This window comes from Fukomys damarensis, unplaced genomic scaffold (assembly GCF_012274545.1).
Source record: "Fukomys damarensis isolate Sample0158 unplaced genomic scaffold, DMR_v1.0_HiC HiC_scaffold_9, whole genome shotgun sequence".
NCBI lineage: Eukaryota > Metazoa > Chordata > Mammalia > Rodentia > Bathyergidae > Fukomys > Fukomys damarensis.
The window spans coordinates 37,420,360-37,438,330 of record NW_022900921.1 but is presented as its reverse complement, the minus strand read 5'-3'; the positions used below and the strand labels follow the sequence as shown (position 1 = coordinate 37,438,330).

Below are 17,971 nucleotides of genomic sequence, written 5' to 3'. Positions count from 1 at the left end.
TGTAAGACACATTTGGAGAATGAGAGTAGAGTCCTAGATCAAACAAGTCTCATCTCAGCCATGACAATCTGATTCACACCACTGTCCACAAGGCCTTGTCTGATCTGGACCCCACTGCCTCCCTCTCACTCAGCTCTCCACACCTCAGGATCACTGCTGTTTCTGGAACACATCAGGGCATTACAGCTGCAGCTGTGGCTGTGCCCAGGACACCCCCCGGTCACTCCTGAGAGGCTTCTTAGACCTCTCAGGTGAGCCTATGACCTATTACACCAACCATCTTCTCATCACCTCCCCAACACACACACATACACACAGCACACGCACAAACCTCTTTTTCCTTATCTTTAAACTTTTTCTTCTTCAGCTTAGCAAGATGGTACACGCCTATAATCCTAGCACTCTGGGAGGCTGAGGCAGGAATACGAAAGTTTGAGCCAGGCCTGGGCAACACCCTTTCTCAAAATTTTAAAATAATACAGAGAGGCTGGGGATGGAGCTCAGTGTAGAGTACCCCTGGGTTTGATCCTCAGTACTGAAAAAGACCCCGGTTTTTCCCCCTTCTTAGCAGTTCATCTTCTACTTACACATATTTTACTTATTATGTTGTCAATCTCCCCAAACAGAATGTGAGCTCCCCAAGAAGAGGGAATTGTATCTCTTCATTCATTGCGGCATCCCAGTGCCTGTAGTGTGCCTGCAACCTAACAGGAATTCACTGTTTGTAGAATGGTACCCAGATGGGTGGGAAGGAGGGCAGGAGTATGGTCTGCGGTCTGCAGTGCTATAGTTAGAGGCTCTGTCTGCCTCCAGGGGACTCTGGCTGCATAAGCACACAAGCCAGGCCCAGAAAGCACAGAGGGCCCAGAGCCTATGTGGATGCGCTCACTCCACAGCAGAGCTGCTCAAGTGGGTGCCCTGAGCATCAGTATCACATGGAGGAAGAAGCACAGGTACAGTCACCCTCTCTAACCCTTCATCTACAATCCCTGAGAAAAAGAAAGCAAGATTCCCTATTACAAAATATCACAGTGTAACTCATCCAGGAGAAAAGCTGGTGCTCCCATGTGAGTTCCAGCAAATTCCACTAGAGGGCAACGTGGGCAGAATGTTGGGTGAATTCCCAGCAACACCTTAGGGAAGTTCCTACCCACTATCCCACCCTCCTGTTCTCTGCTCAGTTCTCCTCCCCTTGCTCCCTCTTCTGTTTTAGCCTATTTTCCACCATTAATCTACAATCTGCTCTCAAATGGTTCATGCTTATCCACTTAACCACTCCAGCCTTGGAAGCTTTTATGTATACTTCTTTCTGCCAGAGTTCAATACTTCCCCTTTCTTTGGAACTTTACCTCAAACATACTTCTTCCACAGGAAACCTGGCCTGATCCCATCTGCACCTACACCATGATGCACCATCATAAGACACACGTCATTTTAACATAGTGGGTAGACCACATGTAGGCAGAGTCACATACACAGCTCTGGGCATTGGCCAGATAAATGTTTATTTCATATATATGATATACAAGTGGCCACATCCCATCCAAGAGAATTCATAACTCTATAAAACAGTATTGGCTGCCAAGGGTTAAATTAATGAGCCAAGAGACTAGATAAAACAATACCCACCTTTGTCTTCTGATTTCCCTTTTTTCCCCTAGCAGCCAATTTAAGCCCCAGAAAGTTTTCTGAACAGAAAAGTTTTAGAAAACCTGAAGCAAATATTATTCAAAGGCTTAGGTAAATGCCAATAAAAAGTTTAGTGGTTGCTTCAAAAGTTCTTTACTTCAGGCCAGGGATTTAGCTCAGTGGTTCCGACACCTGCCTTGCAAGCACAAGGGCCGGAGTTCGATCCCCGGTACCAAAAAAAAAAAGCTCTTTACTTCAAACTTTGATAACATTTTCAATTTACCTTAAAAATAAAATTAAGACTACTTGTAGAAGCACTAGCTAAAAACAAGCCCAGGATATTCTTTTATAAATATGAAAGTCTTCATCCATAAAGTAAAATTGCTTTCAGGTTGTTAGAGAAAAGGGCAGCAGTAACATTCTGGCAAACAATTACCCAAGGGGAGAGCAGAAATAAAATCCCTAGGACACCCCACAATGTCACCTCTGCAACTAGACCACTCTGAACCAGGGGTGTCCTACAGTTAATAAATATGTGAAAAATGTAAAAAAGTAGTTTGGGGTCAAAAAAAAAAAATAAAGCTACCCAATCTTTTTAGAGTCCCATTTCTGAAACATTCCTATTCCTCACACATTTAAAAATGAAACTACCTATATGCAAAACTTCAGATGCCATGTTTTTCACTGAAAATATTCATCCCTCCAATATTCTAGTGTGGCTCCCTACACCCAGAGCTATAGCAAAAGGAAACAGGGATTCCCTGAACACAACCCCGCTAAAACTGTGACCAAATACTACTCCATCACAGACAGCAACGCTGTATTAGTCATCTGAACACTGCACAACTTCAACAAAGATATTCATGTACGGTACATTCATGACCATCCGAGAGCGCTATTAACTCACCTAGTCTCAGCATTTCTCCTGCTACTCAATCACAGCCACAGCTTGACAGTATCCTGGTACTCACACAGACTTGAGGAACATTTACAGCCACTCTGTCTCAACTTCAGGAAGAGTTTGTCTTCCTCTAAAACAATGCATACTTTAATTTTGAAAAACCCAGCAGAAGCTGACCAAACAAATGCAGAGGAGACACTGGTCAACAGGTTACTTTAAAAGTTGTCTTGCTTGTTTTTCTGGGTTTCGTCACCTGTCGTGGAATGCATTATGTGGCCTTTAATTGTGGGTCTGGAGATGTCTCCATGTCCACAATGGGGAGGGACTGGTGGCTGCCTGTACTTGTACCTGCCAACTACAACTACCCAGAAGCACTGGGTTACCTGTGATAGGCAGACAAGAGGTATTTTCAAAATCAAGCTTAAGTCTAATGTTTCAACATGCTAGAGGGGGGAAAAAAACCAGACACCTAAAGGGGAAAAAAAGTAGTGGCTCCATTCACAAATGCCTGGGTGCGGGGGAAACCCTCATTCCTATTTGGCCAGTATAAACATGAATGTCTATTAATAGCAAGTTAGTTAAGTGTTGCTTACAGGTTTTCTTGTTCTTGGGAAAACTAGGGATCATATTTGGATAGAGGTGCTATGTAAAATCATTAGCCTTTTGCTTTGAAGAGAATTTAAGAATTTAAAGAATGCAAGTGTGAGTATACCCAGGCATATACAATGTACGCATGTATATGTTATATACCATTTCCATACATATGATCTACATCATCTCCATACACACAACCTAATAGTCTCTTGAGGACTTTATTCACCTAGGCATTTGCCCTTATCCAACTCCACCACGTTGATTCTGTCCACCCTACAATGCCCATTACAAGTGTTCTACCTCTCCATGAAGCCTCTTCTCACAGGAGTGAGGAGTAAGTAAATATATCATCTCAGACTCTTCCATTACCCCTCGCAGTACGTCACTGAAATTTTCTTGGTAACATTTTCTGGTACTTATCACAATTGTCCTTATATTATCCTTGATTGTAAAATCTTATTTCTCACTAAGTGATATGCTTTTTATTTTATTTTATTTTATTTTATCCTCTGAAGCAATAACACTCTGCCTCCAGCCTATCAGGCATCCAGCAAAAAAATAGTAATGAGAATATAATGTACAAGCTCCCTGAAGTATGCTACACCTGGATCAAATTCCATTTATGCCACTTTCTGGTTTTGTAGACTTGCAGGTTCTTTAACCTTCCTGAGCAATTTTGCACTTCTGTAAAGTGAGAACAGCATCATCTACGTCATAGAATTGTTATCAAGATTTTAGGAGAACCATGACAAGCAAATAATATACTGTCTAATGCACAGTGTGTTCTCAAGCATTATGACTGACCCGAGTTAAAATCAAGTCCCCATTTTTAATTGGGGGAGATTAAAAGAGATACCGAATCAATATCAATTTACAAACATCTATATGTAACTAATTCACAAAGGTGTAAAGAGGCATGAGTTTATACCTTAGAATTAGTCATCTTTTGTGTTCATTCACAAAAGTGTTATCTCCTCAAATTCTGACTCGCCTGACCTTAAGATTATGAAAACTTCCTTAGGAACTAATGGTCAAAGACATCAAGAGGATCTCTTCCTGAAAGTGTAGGATTCTAAATTCTGAGGATTTCTCACACCTTGATTCACTGGCAGTTTCAAGGATAATGTATTACAAAGCACGAATATTATGTCTAAAGCGAGGACAGATCTCACATTTCCCTAAATTGGGCCTCTGTGTTAGCTGCAGGCAGAATGAAAAGCATGAAGAATGAGCACCACAATGAGGCTGCAGGCAGGGGAGGACAAAGAGAGAATCCTAGAGACAAAGACTACACACAGGTTCCAGGTCCAAGAAGGGAGGAAAAAGGAAGCCCCCAGAGTCAAGCAAAGGCAGAGAAAGCCACAAGCATTATAAGGTATGAAGTGTACCTCCCCAACCAGCAGGCATTCTTGATTTTGGAGAGTTCTCCAAAAATGGGAAACTAAAAAGGCATCTACATAGGAATTCTCATATCCTCCTCCCCCTGCTCCTTCCCTTCCCTTCTTGGCACAGTGAGGGATTTAACCCAGGGCCGTTAGCATGCTACACAAACACTCTCTAACACTGAGCTCCCCCTACAGCCACAGCCCCTTTTAAAATTTGTATTTTGAGACAGTGCCTCACTAAGTTGCACAGGCTGACCTCGACATTGTGATCCTCCTGCTTCACTCTCTTAGGTAGCTGGGATTACAGGCATATATGCCACTATACCTGGCTAAGGGGACATTCTCTTAAGCCACTCCTTTCATGGCAATTAGAATGCCCAGGTCATCCATGCTCAGACCCAATTAAAACCTGCTATTTAAAGCAGTCTCAGAATTTGAAATGAGAACATCTACTCATCCTTCTATCCTACTTTGAGGAAAAAGAGCAGCAGACCGAGGCTAAAGAGCAGGGAGACTGAAGTAGCTACTGTATTTGTGCAGTAGTTTAACCTCACTGAAGAGCTTTATGTAAAAAAAAAAAAATCTAACTCCTAAGTTCATGAATATAGTCTTCCAATTCTTCCTAGGAACTGCAAACTAAGACACTCTAGGTACACACAGGGATCAAAACTTGGGATATTCACCCAGAGCAGTGGGGAGAAGAGAGCAGGTAAGAGCAGGCAACTGGGACTTTTGGCCCTAGAAACAGTCTGGTAGCCTAGAGGCTAAAGGATCTGTCCAGACCTCCACAGGTGACTCTCTGTCCTTTTTTGGTGATCAGGGCTCTGCACCGGAAGCACAGGGAGTGTGCCTGAGCTGCCAGTCATGGAGGTGCTCCAGAGCTTCACAGTGTTAAGCAACCCCCGGTTAGGGAGGCCTAGGGCCATCTTATCAGATGTTTTTTTTCTCCAACTCTCTGCCATCACAATATGGCCATTAGAAAACCAGATCCTCCTCTTCTATGTGCACCCACATTTGGCTATCTAGCATCTTAGAGCAAGGCACTACCACCTAGATCACTGCATTCTCCCCACACCCAGGGAAAGTGGGTGGCAATCCTAATTTCTATAAATTGGGGCACAAGAAAGTAGTTAGAAGCATATTCAACAGTGCCCTGAAAGATGCATGAGACTCACCCATGCCCACCCAGAATAATCTCCAGACACACACTCACTTGCTGGCCTTGTTTCATCAACTGCTTATTACACACCCCAAGAAAAATATTTCCTCTACAGCCTACCCACATCCTTATCAGTAGCACATTCAACAAAATCATCACAAGAGTGATGAAATTTGTGCCTGCATGAAAAAGATATGTTTATTTCATCTGATTCTGTAGGCTCAGAAAGAAATGAAAATGTTTACAAAACACCTTGATCATTGTGGCCTGACAGTCCCAAGATGCTTCTTAATCTCTAGTGCACAATCCTGTTGACTTCCAAGATTAACTTTCTTTCTGTCTTTCTGTTCAACCCTTCTTTAGTCCCATCAGTCTTCTCTGACCTTTCTCTGTGAGGGAACTATTTCAGGAGACTCTGTACCTGAGACTGACAATGCACTCAGAGGCATTTTCCAGGTTTCTACCAGACCCAGCAGACACTCTCCCTCTGTCCCTGAGTAAGGTCCTGCCCCTGCAAAGGAAGAAAAGGTCCATGCCTCAATGAAGCTAGGAAAATCCCCCTGCTCAGCACCTGCCAAAAGCCCCACCAGGAGCATGGTACATTCACCCTCTGTGGTTCCCTCAGTCCTTACCAAAGCTCTGGAAGGTGGATCCCATTATCCCCAAGATAAAAGTAGGAACCTGACCTCTAACCATTACTGTATTTATTATTTATTTGGGGGGGGTACCGGGGATAGAACTCGGGTCCCTGACCCTGCAAGACAGGTGGCAGAACCACTGAGCTAAATCCCCAGCCCACATTACTATATTTATTCAGCTGGCAGGCTGGAATTTGAACCGAGGTATGCCTCACTCCAAATTAGTTGGCTCTTTTCCTCATACCATACCATGAAAGTATTCTTGGTTCGACAGACAGAAAGCACAGAGGGGGTGGGCTGGAAAAAAAAAAGAAAGCACAGAGGGGGCATTCTGGAAAAATAATAAGAACACCTAGCAATCCACCTTCCTTTAAAGCCAAGCAGAGTGATGAGCCTAGCTGTGAACAAATGCTGCTGGGGTGGGGGCACAATGGCATAAGAGATAGGGCTAGGGTGGAGATTTTCCAAGTCTTTTGCCATGGCAAATGCCATTCAGGATCTCCCTAAACAACTACACACAAAAAAAAGTATAGCAAAATGGGTCTTTCTATCACACAGTAGACATTTTTATGTTTCTAGTATAAATTTTATAAAAAGTTTAGTCTTAAAACAAAAATGTTTGTCTTCTCATTTCTCTTTTAGAATCATGTAATTTCAGCATTGGAAAGACCTCTGATAACATCTAACCTCATTTCACAAGCAAAGAAAACCAGGCAGCCCAAGGAAGCTGCACACCCTAGCCCAAAAGCACATGCCTGGCTGACAGGCAGCAGGGCAGGGGCAATGAATGCCGCTCTCAGGACTCAGCGAGCACTGAGCTCTGTCGTGCAGTGATTCACATGCAAACCTCTCTCCGCATGTACCTCCAATGAAAACACTGAATCAGCACTTAGGAAGCGAAGAAACACCAAATGCTGGCTGCATTAAATATGCTGCCACCTGACTATGGTCTATTCTAAACTGAACTCAACATAAACAGAGTCCTGACATTTTATAGCTTTCAAACCTTCATGTAAAGCTGAACATGATCTCCAGTTTAAAAAACAACAACAGGGCCAGGGATTTAGCTCAGTGGTTCCGCCACCTGCCTCGCAAACGCAAAGACCCAAGTTCGATCCCTGGTACCAAAAAATAAAAAATAAAATTAAAAAAAAAAAAACAACAACAGCCAGGTGTGGTGGCACACACCTGTAATCCCAGCACTTGGGAGGCTGAGGCAGGAGGATCGCTGTGAGTTCGAGACCAGCCTGGGCTACATCGTGAGTTCCAGAGCAGTCTGAACTACCTAGTGAGACCCTTCCTCAAAAAACAAAAGCAAAAAGAAAAACAAAACCAAACCAAAAAAAAAAAACAAAAAAAAAACCCCAAAACAACAACAACAAAAAAACTAAACTAATTAAACTCTCAATTGCCCAAGGAAAGCTATCCAGTGGTGGAGTAAATTTCTCTATAAAATTTCTAGAATTTCTAGTTAATGAGGCAACATAAGATATTTCCCAAGCTGAAATCCATGGAATTTCCAAGCTCCCTCCACTGCCAACATGCTGTTTCTTTTCTCAAGCCACTGCCATCTTCTTACCATTCAGTCATCGCTGACTAGTCTCTTGGGACTGAGTGGCTACTCATTTTCCACATCTTGCTGTCTTCTCATCTGTGCTTCTCCCAGATTCATTTCCATTTGGTTTTGTTAAGCTCCCCCAGCTTTTTTTCGTACCAGAGCTCAAACTCAGGACTTTGCGCCTGCAAGGCAGGTGTAGTACCGCTGAGCTAAATCCCCAGACCGAGCCTTTGCTTTTAAGGTGGCAGAAGATGGTTTCTTAAAAGGACAATATCCAGAGAGTGCCATCTTCTACTTTCCATTCCCTTGCTACAGCTCAGAGACTTTTGTCATTATGTAGCTTTACCCTATTTTCAAAGTTACATTTAAAAAAGTAATAATTTCACGAACTTTTCAGAGAAACAATCAGAGATCTCAATATATTGTGGGTCAAGTTCCTTTCTGAATCCCCCCCTCCCAAGAAAAACATCATTTCTGAACATTTGTAGGGGGTGAGTGACGTGTCCCCTGCTCTGGACCTCATCTGTACCCAAAGCCCACATGCTCTTGTACTGTACAGCCAGCAAGTCCTCCACCCCCAACCCCTCAGCCTAACAACAGGAAAGAATTTACCTACTGATATCAAACAAATTCCTTCCAGGTGGGAGCAGACATTTCCAGCAAACTATATCTCACCCCTGTAAAAAGGAGCCTCATTTTCTGTTCAGGGGCTGTAGACCTCAGACTCACTCAATGCTATGCATTTATGGCCCCCTTCCTCAGTCTTCTTGTGGCCCACGGACCTTTAGGATAAAGGGGGGGCCTATGGAATATTAGCGGACAATGCCCACTGACACAGTGAACCTCACTGCCCCACAATCACTTCTGCCCTGACAGCCACCAGGTCCTGACGCCTCCCATTCCACGGTGCTCCTCCTGCCCCATCACCCATTCTCCTTTAGCTCACGATGTGGCTCCTTTATGTAGCTATCTGCATAGTTCCTTTTCCCAAAGCACAGCTCTATCACCACGGATCACAAGCCAACGCAGAACAAAGCTTAAAACTTCACACTTCACTTAACCACTGCCCTTTCTGAGTAGAGAATATGCAATGCCTCTCTGCTGCCCAGGGATCTGAGTCCTAACTGCAAGCACAGGACTGAAGGCAGTCCTTAACCCTGACCAATCACGCCAGTGCTGTTCTGTCTACAGGCCTCTGCTCACCTGCTTTGGCCTCTCAGGTCCTTTCCATCATCGCCCAAGGTTCAGCTCAGACAGGGCCTTTCAAAACCCCTGTAGCCAATCACCAACCCCCTCTTCTGTCTCCCCACATCACCTGGCAACGTTCTTATGCACTTACTTACCTTGTGTTGCTCCAATGGACAGACCTGGCTACACATGCCTCACTGGTCCTATTACACTGCACATTCCTGAAGACATGGAGAGTTCTTCATTCCCTCAACAAGACTCCTCCTGCATTTACTCAGCACAAATCGAATGCCAGGCACTGACTTAAGACATTAGAGACTCAGTGGAGAGTGAAATACAAGAGGTTACCTATCCTAGAAAACTTAACAGTGTGGGAAAAAGCTGGCAGATACACAAATTCATGAAAAAAATAAAGGCCTGACTGTGACAGGCACTGGGATGCAGAAGGGGCTGTGACAGAGGCACACTGTCAGCAGAGCACTGGGAGGAACAACCACGGGGGCAGCAGCAGGGCCTGGGCTACAATGTGAGACCAAACAAATGTGCCAAGTTCCCCCTCTGAGGGGTTGGAATGCTGAGTGTGAGAAGCAGGCCAGAGGCAAAGGCCAGAATATGCAGGCCACTCAGCACACCATAGGAAGTTTATGTCCTATGATAGGAATGTAAAACAGGACAAATGTCTCGAAGGCAAAGTGGCAACAAAGATGAAAAACTGAAAACTCCACAAGCCCTTTAAACCACTTCCAGGAATACATCCAATGAAACAGAGACAAATGTGGGCAGCTATAGTACAAGGAAATTGTGAAGGATTATAACACAGGTGAAAACTGAGAAGAGCCCAACTATCCAAATAGAGATTGGTGAAATGAATTAGGGCACAGCCAGATAATAGCATGTCACGAAGTCTTTAAAATAACCTTATAATTGATGGCAGAAAACTCTTCATAAAGGCTACAAAGCAATATATAAAAGAAATTATGTTAAGCAGTACATAATTGTTATATAGTGAAACAATAGGCATGCAAGTAAAAAGCCTGGAGTAATGATATTCACAATGAATTTTTTCAGGTAGCAAAACCGAGGGTTACTTTTTTGGATCAAATTGTAGCCAATAAATATACTAAATAAATATGATAATTTATTAATAAGGAAAATGATTTTAAAAACCTGTGCACTACAAGAAAGTACAGTATGAAGGTTATCTATGGTATCATAAAAACAAATAGAGGATGCTATTCAGCAGATAGCCGGGAAATCTTCTGTCTTTTTAGGGAATCTTCTAAGCAAAACAGAAAAACAAACCATTAAAAACTCCCTAGCACTTGGGGCAGGAAATGTGTCATTCCTTTCTTGCTGCTCCCTCTGACTCAGCACTGACTCCCAGTCCTCTGATAGGCACAGTGAAGTCAGAGGCAGAAGCTCTGAGGAAGCAGACTCACACTCAGACACCCCAGCCCCAGAACACAGCCTGAAATTTCAGATCTGGATCTTCCAGGGAAATACCTTCCCCAGACCTTTTCAGATTCATTACAACTGAGAATATCAGTCTCACCTTCACTGTTGTTACTGGTAAATGTGACTATTTCTTAGAAACAAGATTCACTGCACAAGATCAAACACTGTTGTTTCAAGCCTTCTGCTCAAACAGGCTTCAAAGGTTGCTAAACAACAGTCCCCACAAGTCACAGCAAGTCTCAGGTATGCAAATCCTGGCTTACACAGCCTGCGTTGAAAAAGTTCCCCAAAGAAGCCCTGGTCAATCAGGGTTCCCCTGGTCACCACTGGGAAACAAAGGTGATCTGGATCTGGTGTGTGCCATTTTGTTAGGCAGCTTCCTAAGCTCAACACTCAATGGCCAAAGAGCACAGACTTAAAATGATTTGCTAACAGAATGCTACATGCTTCTTTTAGTTCTGTTTTTAATAACCCTCAGAGCAGAGGGAAACACATAAACAACTATAAAACAAAGCAAGTTTTTACTCTGGAAGCTTTCAAAATTTTAAGGCAAATTAAATCAGAATTTGTGGACGATGACAATTACAATCCAGGGCAACTGCCTTCCCTTAAAAGATATTTGTTGAGTGTTCCCCGTGCTAGACTCTGGGATAATGATAAAAGAGGGAGACAGAGGAAGTGTATCGAGGGGGTGGGGAAGTTTGTGGGCTGAGTGAAGGAGATACTCCTAGAAACTCCAAAAAGTGAAGCCAGTTTGGGAACAAGTTATTATGGCTTTATGAGCCCGTTAAAAAGTTGAGACTTCAGCAAAACCTCACTGAGGCAACACAAGCTGAGCATGACACAGTCAAATGGACATTTATAAAGACCAACAGCAGCACAGAGAGTCAGGCTGGACAAGGGGCAAGGAGGGGGCAGTCGAGGGCCTTACAGAAATCTAGAGGTGGATAACGGCAGTGGATTGGTTTCAGCTGGTGGCAGGGGTCAGCAGCAAGCAGTGCACAGATTCCATTGCTATTCATGGGAGAACTAACTACTGGCAACTGACTGGGAATAAGGAGTGGGAAAGAGATGCCCTCCAGGTTTCTGACCTGAATCACTTACTGGAGGGAAAGCTAGAAGAGGGTAATTTCAAGCTTTCTTCACACCAAATTGAGTTTACTATGAAACTCTGATTAACACACTACAGCTAGACAAAGAGTTAGAACTCAGAGAAAAGCGTGGACTTCAAATATAAACATAAAAGTCACTGGCATGTAGAGAATTTGAAGCCCTAGAAACAAACAGGATCACCAGGGAGAGTTGAACATGAAGGGCAAAGAACCTAGGCAGAATCTAAGAAATATCAATGTTTAAGGGATAGAAGAAAGCCTGAAAAGAAAACTGAGGAGGAACAAACAAAAACGGAGGAGGAAAACAATAAAGTAGATGCCCAAGGACAAGTCTGCAAATACAAAAGGAACAGTACGGGTGTGCCCTGAGCGGTCAGGAAGAGAACAAGTAAAAGTATACCCACTGAAATGCCAGACACTGTTCAGCTTCTTCCCCAGGGCTGTGCACTTCCGGAGTCATCTGCAAGCAGGTGGGGAGGGGGCAGAGGGAAGCAGCAGGGAAAGAGTAGGTTCTGAGACAATCTTAGCAGTAGATCCTGGTACAGTTAGCATGGTCTTCTCAGGGCTGAAATAGGAAACAAGAGCCACAGAAGGAACAAAACACAAAGGTTCTGGAACCATGTCTCAAGGAAGGCACTTCGTTACAGTCACAGTACCAGAGCGGGAAGGCTACACTGGCCTGAGAAATTAATTTGATCTTTCAGAAGCATGACACAGAGACAGGTTTTGATGTTGACAGAGGCGTTTCCATACATAGAAAGAAAAGGTATAATTGTAGGAGGACTCTGAACTAATGAATCTAAAATGTCCATTCAAATGCCAGGTGTCTTCCCCCCCCACCCCCGTACCAGGGATTGAACTCAGGGCCTCGCACCTGCAAGACAGGTGTTGTGCCTGTGAACTAAACCCCTAGCCCAAGTTTCTTTTCATTTTTTGAGGGATGTAAAATTTTCTAAAAATCAGAGTAGCTAAATTGGAATGAACTTTAAAGATCATCTAGTCCAATATTCACTCCCACTCTACTACCTGAATACTGCATCCTCTCCTAGTAATCATTTTGAAAACCCCCATCGAGGGCCAGGGATGTAGCTCAGTGGCATGGAGCCTACCTGACAAGCACGAGGTCCTCAGTTCGATCCCTGGTAACACGCCCCCAAACTGAAAGGCAATTAATTCCTATATCTCTCTAGCCCATCCACTACCACCATCCTAGTTTGACCCAGAAATCTGTTTTCCTGTATTTCCGGCCACAGGTTCTAGTTCTACACCTTCAAGATACACAGAAGATGTTATCTCTCTGATATCCCTTTCAAATATTTGAAAACTATTAACTTTAGCTCTGACTTGTCAATTTTATGCTCCCTAAAACAATACTATTCTTTTTATAGCTATAGACAAACAGGAAATACCTAAACAGGGGTTATAAATCCACACAGGTGTTCCTTAATATGGTGATAGTATAGACAAATATATTGGAATAAAAGGTGCACAATTATATTACAAATAACCCTCGTTTCCAAGAAACTAGAAGGTTCCAAGATATTTCTACTTCAAAGAAAGGACTTGACCCACTCAATACTTAAGCACTAATTTAATTCTTTTCTATTTTATTCCCCAATCCCAGCAGGGAACAACTCTTCATATGTACACACATGTGTACATACACAACACATGCACTGACATACACATGCTCATTGACTCTTGGGCAGAGGAACATTTGACCGTTACAGCTGCCCTGCTATTATCACCTTTGTAATGATTCCCACGATAGGATTTTAGGAAAAGGTTTCTACACTAACTTGGATATTTTTCTGGAAATCTCATGATAAAGTATAAAACACCAAAGAATGAAAAAAAATCTGAATGTTTACATATCCAAAGAGAAAATTTTTATAAAAGCATAAATGAAGTTCAAAGTATAATTACACAGGATCAGACTCAGATTAAACTACCCCTTGGATTACAGAGTCACTGTTAACAGCAAAGGAATAAGCATAGTATTCCAACACCAAAGAAAGTTTTTATGCCAAACAGTACTTGAAGTGTTACTTTAGTCTTAATTTAAAACATTGCATTCACTTGGTCTAAAAGAACTGCAACACGCTAGAGCATTATTGCATGGCACTTAAGGCTAAAATAATTTCTAAATTCACTGCAGTAATTAAGGCAAAAATGCACATATTAGGTGCTGAAATATTTATTGAATGTATAAACCGCACTATTCTGGAATTAAAGGGTTTATGAGATGGGAAGGACAGAACAAGGAGAAAGTTAAAAAAATTATTACAGATTCATATACATGAGTTTAACTTAGAAAAATGGGCTGATGTATATAGCATGAAAGGTACCACCTGAAATCTCCCTCTTTCTGTCTCTCTCTTTCTCTCTCTCACCGTACTGGGGATCAAATGCAGGACCTTGTACTTATGAGGCAGGTGAGGTGCCACTGAGCTAAATCCCTGGCCTAAAATCTCTTTTTAAAAGTACCAAAAAAAAACAAAAACAAAACTGGCGGGGCCAGGGATTTAGCTCAGTGGTGCCGCTGGCTGCCTCACAAGCGTAAGAACCCAAGTTCAATCCCCGGTACAAAAAAAAAAAACAACTGGCAATCAACTATCTCCATAGGATCAATGAATTCAGAGTAACTTCAAGAATATGAGTATTTATTCTCATCAGTTTTAGTGAAGAGTTTTGAGTTCATTTCATGTGTACTTTCAACTACTTTAATTAAACACTTTAAACCTGACAGCTGCATACAAGAAAAAAGACAACTTACATAAAAATATTTATGTGAGCCACATCTTGAAAACTGGGTATATGCAGAAAAGATAAAAGTGTTTATAATAATTATTCAATACAGTAAATACAGATTAAAATTAACTTGCTTTTGGGCTGGGGTGCAGCTCAGTGATACATACTGTGCATTTCGAGGCCCTGGGTCCAACCCCCAGCACCACAAAGCAAAACAAACAAATGCTACCTTGCTATGAAAGCAGAGCAGTCAAAGAAAACTAAGATAAAATTAAAAGTGCAAGGCTGGGTATTTAGCTCAGTGGCACCATACCTGCTCAAATCAAAAGGAAAAGAGAAAGAACTCTATATACCTCCAAATTAGATTTCTTGTAGGTCATTATAATCACTTTCAATCGGTTTACTCTGCAATTTTAGAAAACTTCATTCCAAGCCAAGCAACTCAAAAGCCAGGGATTTAGCTCACTTTTGCCGCCACCTGCCTGGCAAGCTCAAGGTCCTGAATTCGATCCCCAAGACCAATAAATAAATAAATAAATAAATCGTTGTTTATCTTGGCTAATTTCTGAGAATTTAATTTTCTTAACTTTGGTCTTCATCCAAGTCATTCAAGTGCAATGAACTTAACGGATCCACAGGAAGAGATCCTGCCCAAGAAACCAGAAGCAGAAGCCTTACCTACCACAAAGATAAGCCACCATGATGCAGGCTCAGAAGAAACTCCAAGGGCAGAGCCACTGTCATCTTTCACAGAGGTCGAAAGTACCAACTTTAGCACAATATGTTTTTCTCACAACAGGTATATATGTTTCATAAACTATATTTTTCTAGAGATTATTTCTTAACCTTAGTTATTTGTAATACTTTGGGCAAGGTAATTATTTGCTATGGGGAACTGTGCTATGCACTGCAGGAAATTTCACAGAATCTTTGTTTCCACCTAACTAGATGTCAATAGCACAACCCTCCCCCTGTTGTGACAGCCAAAAATGTCTCCAGATATTGCCACATGTCCCCTGGGAAGTAAAACTACCCCAGCTGAGAGCCATGTTGTTCTGAAACACCAGTTTTTAATTTGGCTGTTCACCACATGCACCCTCGTTTTTAAAATTCTGATGTTAGAGTCTCACCCTCAAAGAATCTGATTTAATTTGGGGCAGGCCTTAGGCTACTGGATGTTTGAAAACCAGAGGTTTTTTTTTTTGTTTTTTTTTTTTGGTACCGGGGATCGAACCCAGGTCCTTATGCTTGTGAGGCAGGTGGCGGAACCATTCAGCTAAATCCCCGGCCCTGAAAACCAGAGATTCTAAGCTGCAGCTATTTTTGAGAATCTCTGTTCTAAATTAAATTAACAGTATTAAGTAAGTGATTGCATCAATTTAACACTACACAAAAATGCATCATGTCCCCACATGAAAGTCTCCTTACCTCTGTATTAGAATGATCATGAGAACATGAGGGTCAGGTATTTAGCTCAGTGGTTCTGCCACCTGCCTCACAAGCACAAGGTCCTGAGTTTGATCCCGCGTCCCAAAAAAATAATGAACATGATTTAGGAAATGGAACAAAAGTACAAGAAATGGAAAAGTGTTAACTATACCTCAGATCTGCAAATTTTTTCCCTTCTAGCTGGACAAGAATTGGTGAATAAAGGTTTATATGAATCTAACACTGCATCCTAAAACATTCTAACATTTGGGAAATTCAGAAACCCAGCCTCATAGAAAAGAAAAACAGATCTGTATCTTCACAGGATAAAAATGCCAGTTCTACAATGAAGACAACTTTGCAGCTGGAATCTCTTTAGTGACCACCAACAAACTGGCCTCAGAGAAAGCCATTAAAGATAATAAACAGATCAACAACCCATTGGGAAGATACCAAGGGCACCTGCAATTAAGCCTTTTCTAAAGGGCCATTACAGCATCAGAGATCTTGACCTATACAAAATCTGCATGGCCACAAGCCTCTGCTCTTCCCTTCTCACCGCACTCAGCACCCTCTGCCAGCACCCTCAGTGTGCTCAACAACCCTGGGGCTGGTTGCAGTATTTGCAGAGAATGGCTTGGCACTTCTAAAGGCCGCCCTAAGAACTGATCTCTGGCTGATTTCCTCATCAGCTATGTGCAAGCCTATAGCATGCACTAAGATTCTCTACTGTTTCTTAATTAAGAAAAAAGCAAGCAAACACACACATGGACACACACATGATAGGAATTTCCTCTCATTATGAATAATTGGTAATTTATATGTATGATGCATTCAGTACTTCGCTAAGCATCAAACAGGCATTATCTCACTGAGTTCTGACAGCACTGTGAAACAAGTGCTTTTAATGTCCCCATTTTACAGACAGAGTAATTGAGGCTTGCGCAGCTTACAAAACATATTGGAGATAAAACTAGGACTTATACCCATTTTTCTCTGGCTCCAAACCCTATGCTTGCAACTATCCTGCAATACTATCTATCTGGCTCTAAAAACAAAACAAAACAAAACAAACCAATTACAAATCAGTGACATGAACTGTATGCTACCCACTGAGTATTTCAAGTCCTTATTGTTTTGGATTGGACTACATGACGAAAATAATTTCTGTATGTAGAGAAATTGTATGATGTCCAGATTCTAGATGTCTAGACTCAATCAACAAGACCACAGCACACTGTGTATACCTTTAAACCTGCCTGTTTCTGTGTGTGTGTGTGTGTGTGTGTGTGTGTGTGTGTGTGTGTGTATGTGTATGCAAAGGACAGATAGGAAACAAAACAGACAGCAAATCTGGGAAACCTGGTCTTAACCACCAGATTTTAAGTTGCAAGAGGCTATAAACTTTGCTTTCAGCATTTATTTGGTCAATGTCTGTTACTGAGTGGTTACTAATGGCCAGACCCTGACCCACGTGATGAAAATCATGAGTCAACAGACACAGGCCATTCTTAACCACTACCTTATGCAGCCTCAGCCACATTCTATGCTAGCTGTGTTTTACAATAATTACTGTCTACAGTATGGAAAACTAACGCAGTTTATCCCTTTAACCCCAAAACCTAACACACAAATGCCTAGTACACAGTAAGCACTTTTATGTTTGCTGAGTAGTTCAATCAGTCAACATAATACTTGAACATTTAATCTACAAGCTAAGCTACATGTGTGAAAACGTTTCACGTGCTTGAGCCTGGCCTCTCCACTTGGAGTATAAACTTCTTGGGCACAAGCATCACTGTGTTTACACGCCTCTAAAACCAGCCTCTGCAATTAACAGCATACCTTGTCGGTATTATAAGTTACTACAGGTGCAAAAAAATCTACTAATAAACACCACTTGTTCATATGGCAGCCACCATATTCTAGTGAGTACTACTAAACTTTATCAAATGTCATATCCTTCCCTCCTGTAGGCTGTCTATAGAAAATATTAAGTGAACTAAGTCAGACATACAACTTAAACACCACATGGTTTCTCTTATAGGAGAAACTCAAAATATAGATATATAAATAAAGAGTAAAATAGGTGATAAATAGGAAGTAGAGAGAAGTCCAAATAATTTCCCAAGTTACTTTTTCCACTGTTTCAAAAAAAAAAAAAATTTTTTTT

The 17,971-nt window shown here is 41.9% G+C and overlaps 1 protein-coding gene across 2 annotated transcripts in view; it reads right to left on the bottom strand.

The window, feature by feature from the left end:
* Positions 1 to 17,971, bottom strand: part of Tnfaip8 (TNF alpha induced protein 8) — a 116,142-nt gene that overhangs the window by 62,627 nt on the left and 35,544 nt on the right. The window contains exon 1 of one of the 2 annotated variants that reach the window (XM_010633894.2): positions 9,068 to 9,092. The exons of the other annotated variant lie outside the window; for it this stretch is intronic. The gene's annotated coding sequence lies outside the window, so the exon portion shown is untranslated. Of the gene's footprint in view, positions 1 to 9,067; positions 9,093 to 17,971 lie in introns of those variants that run through there. 2 annotated transcript variants of the gene reach the window in all.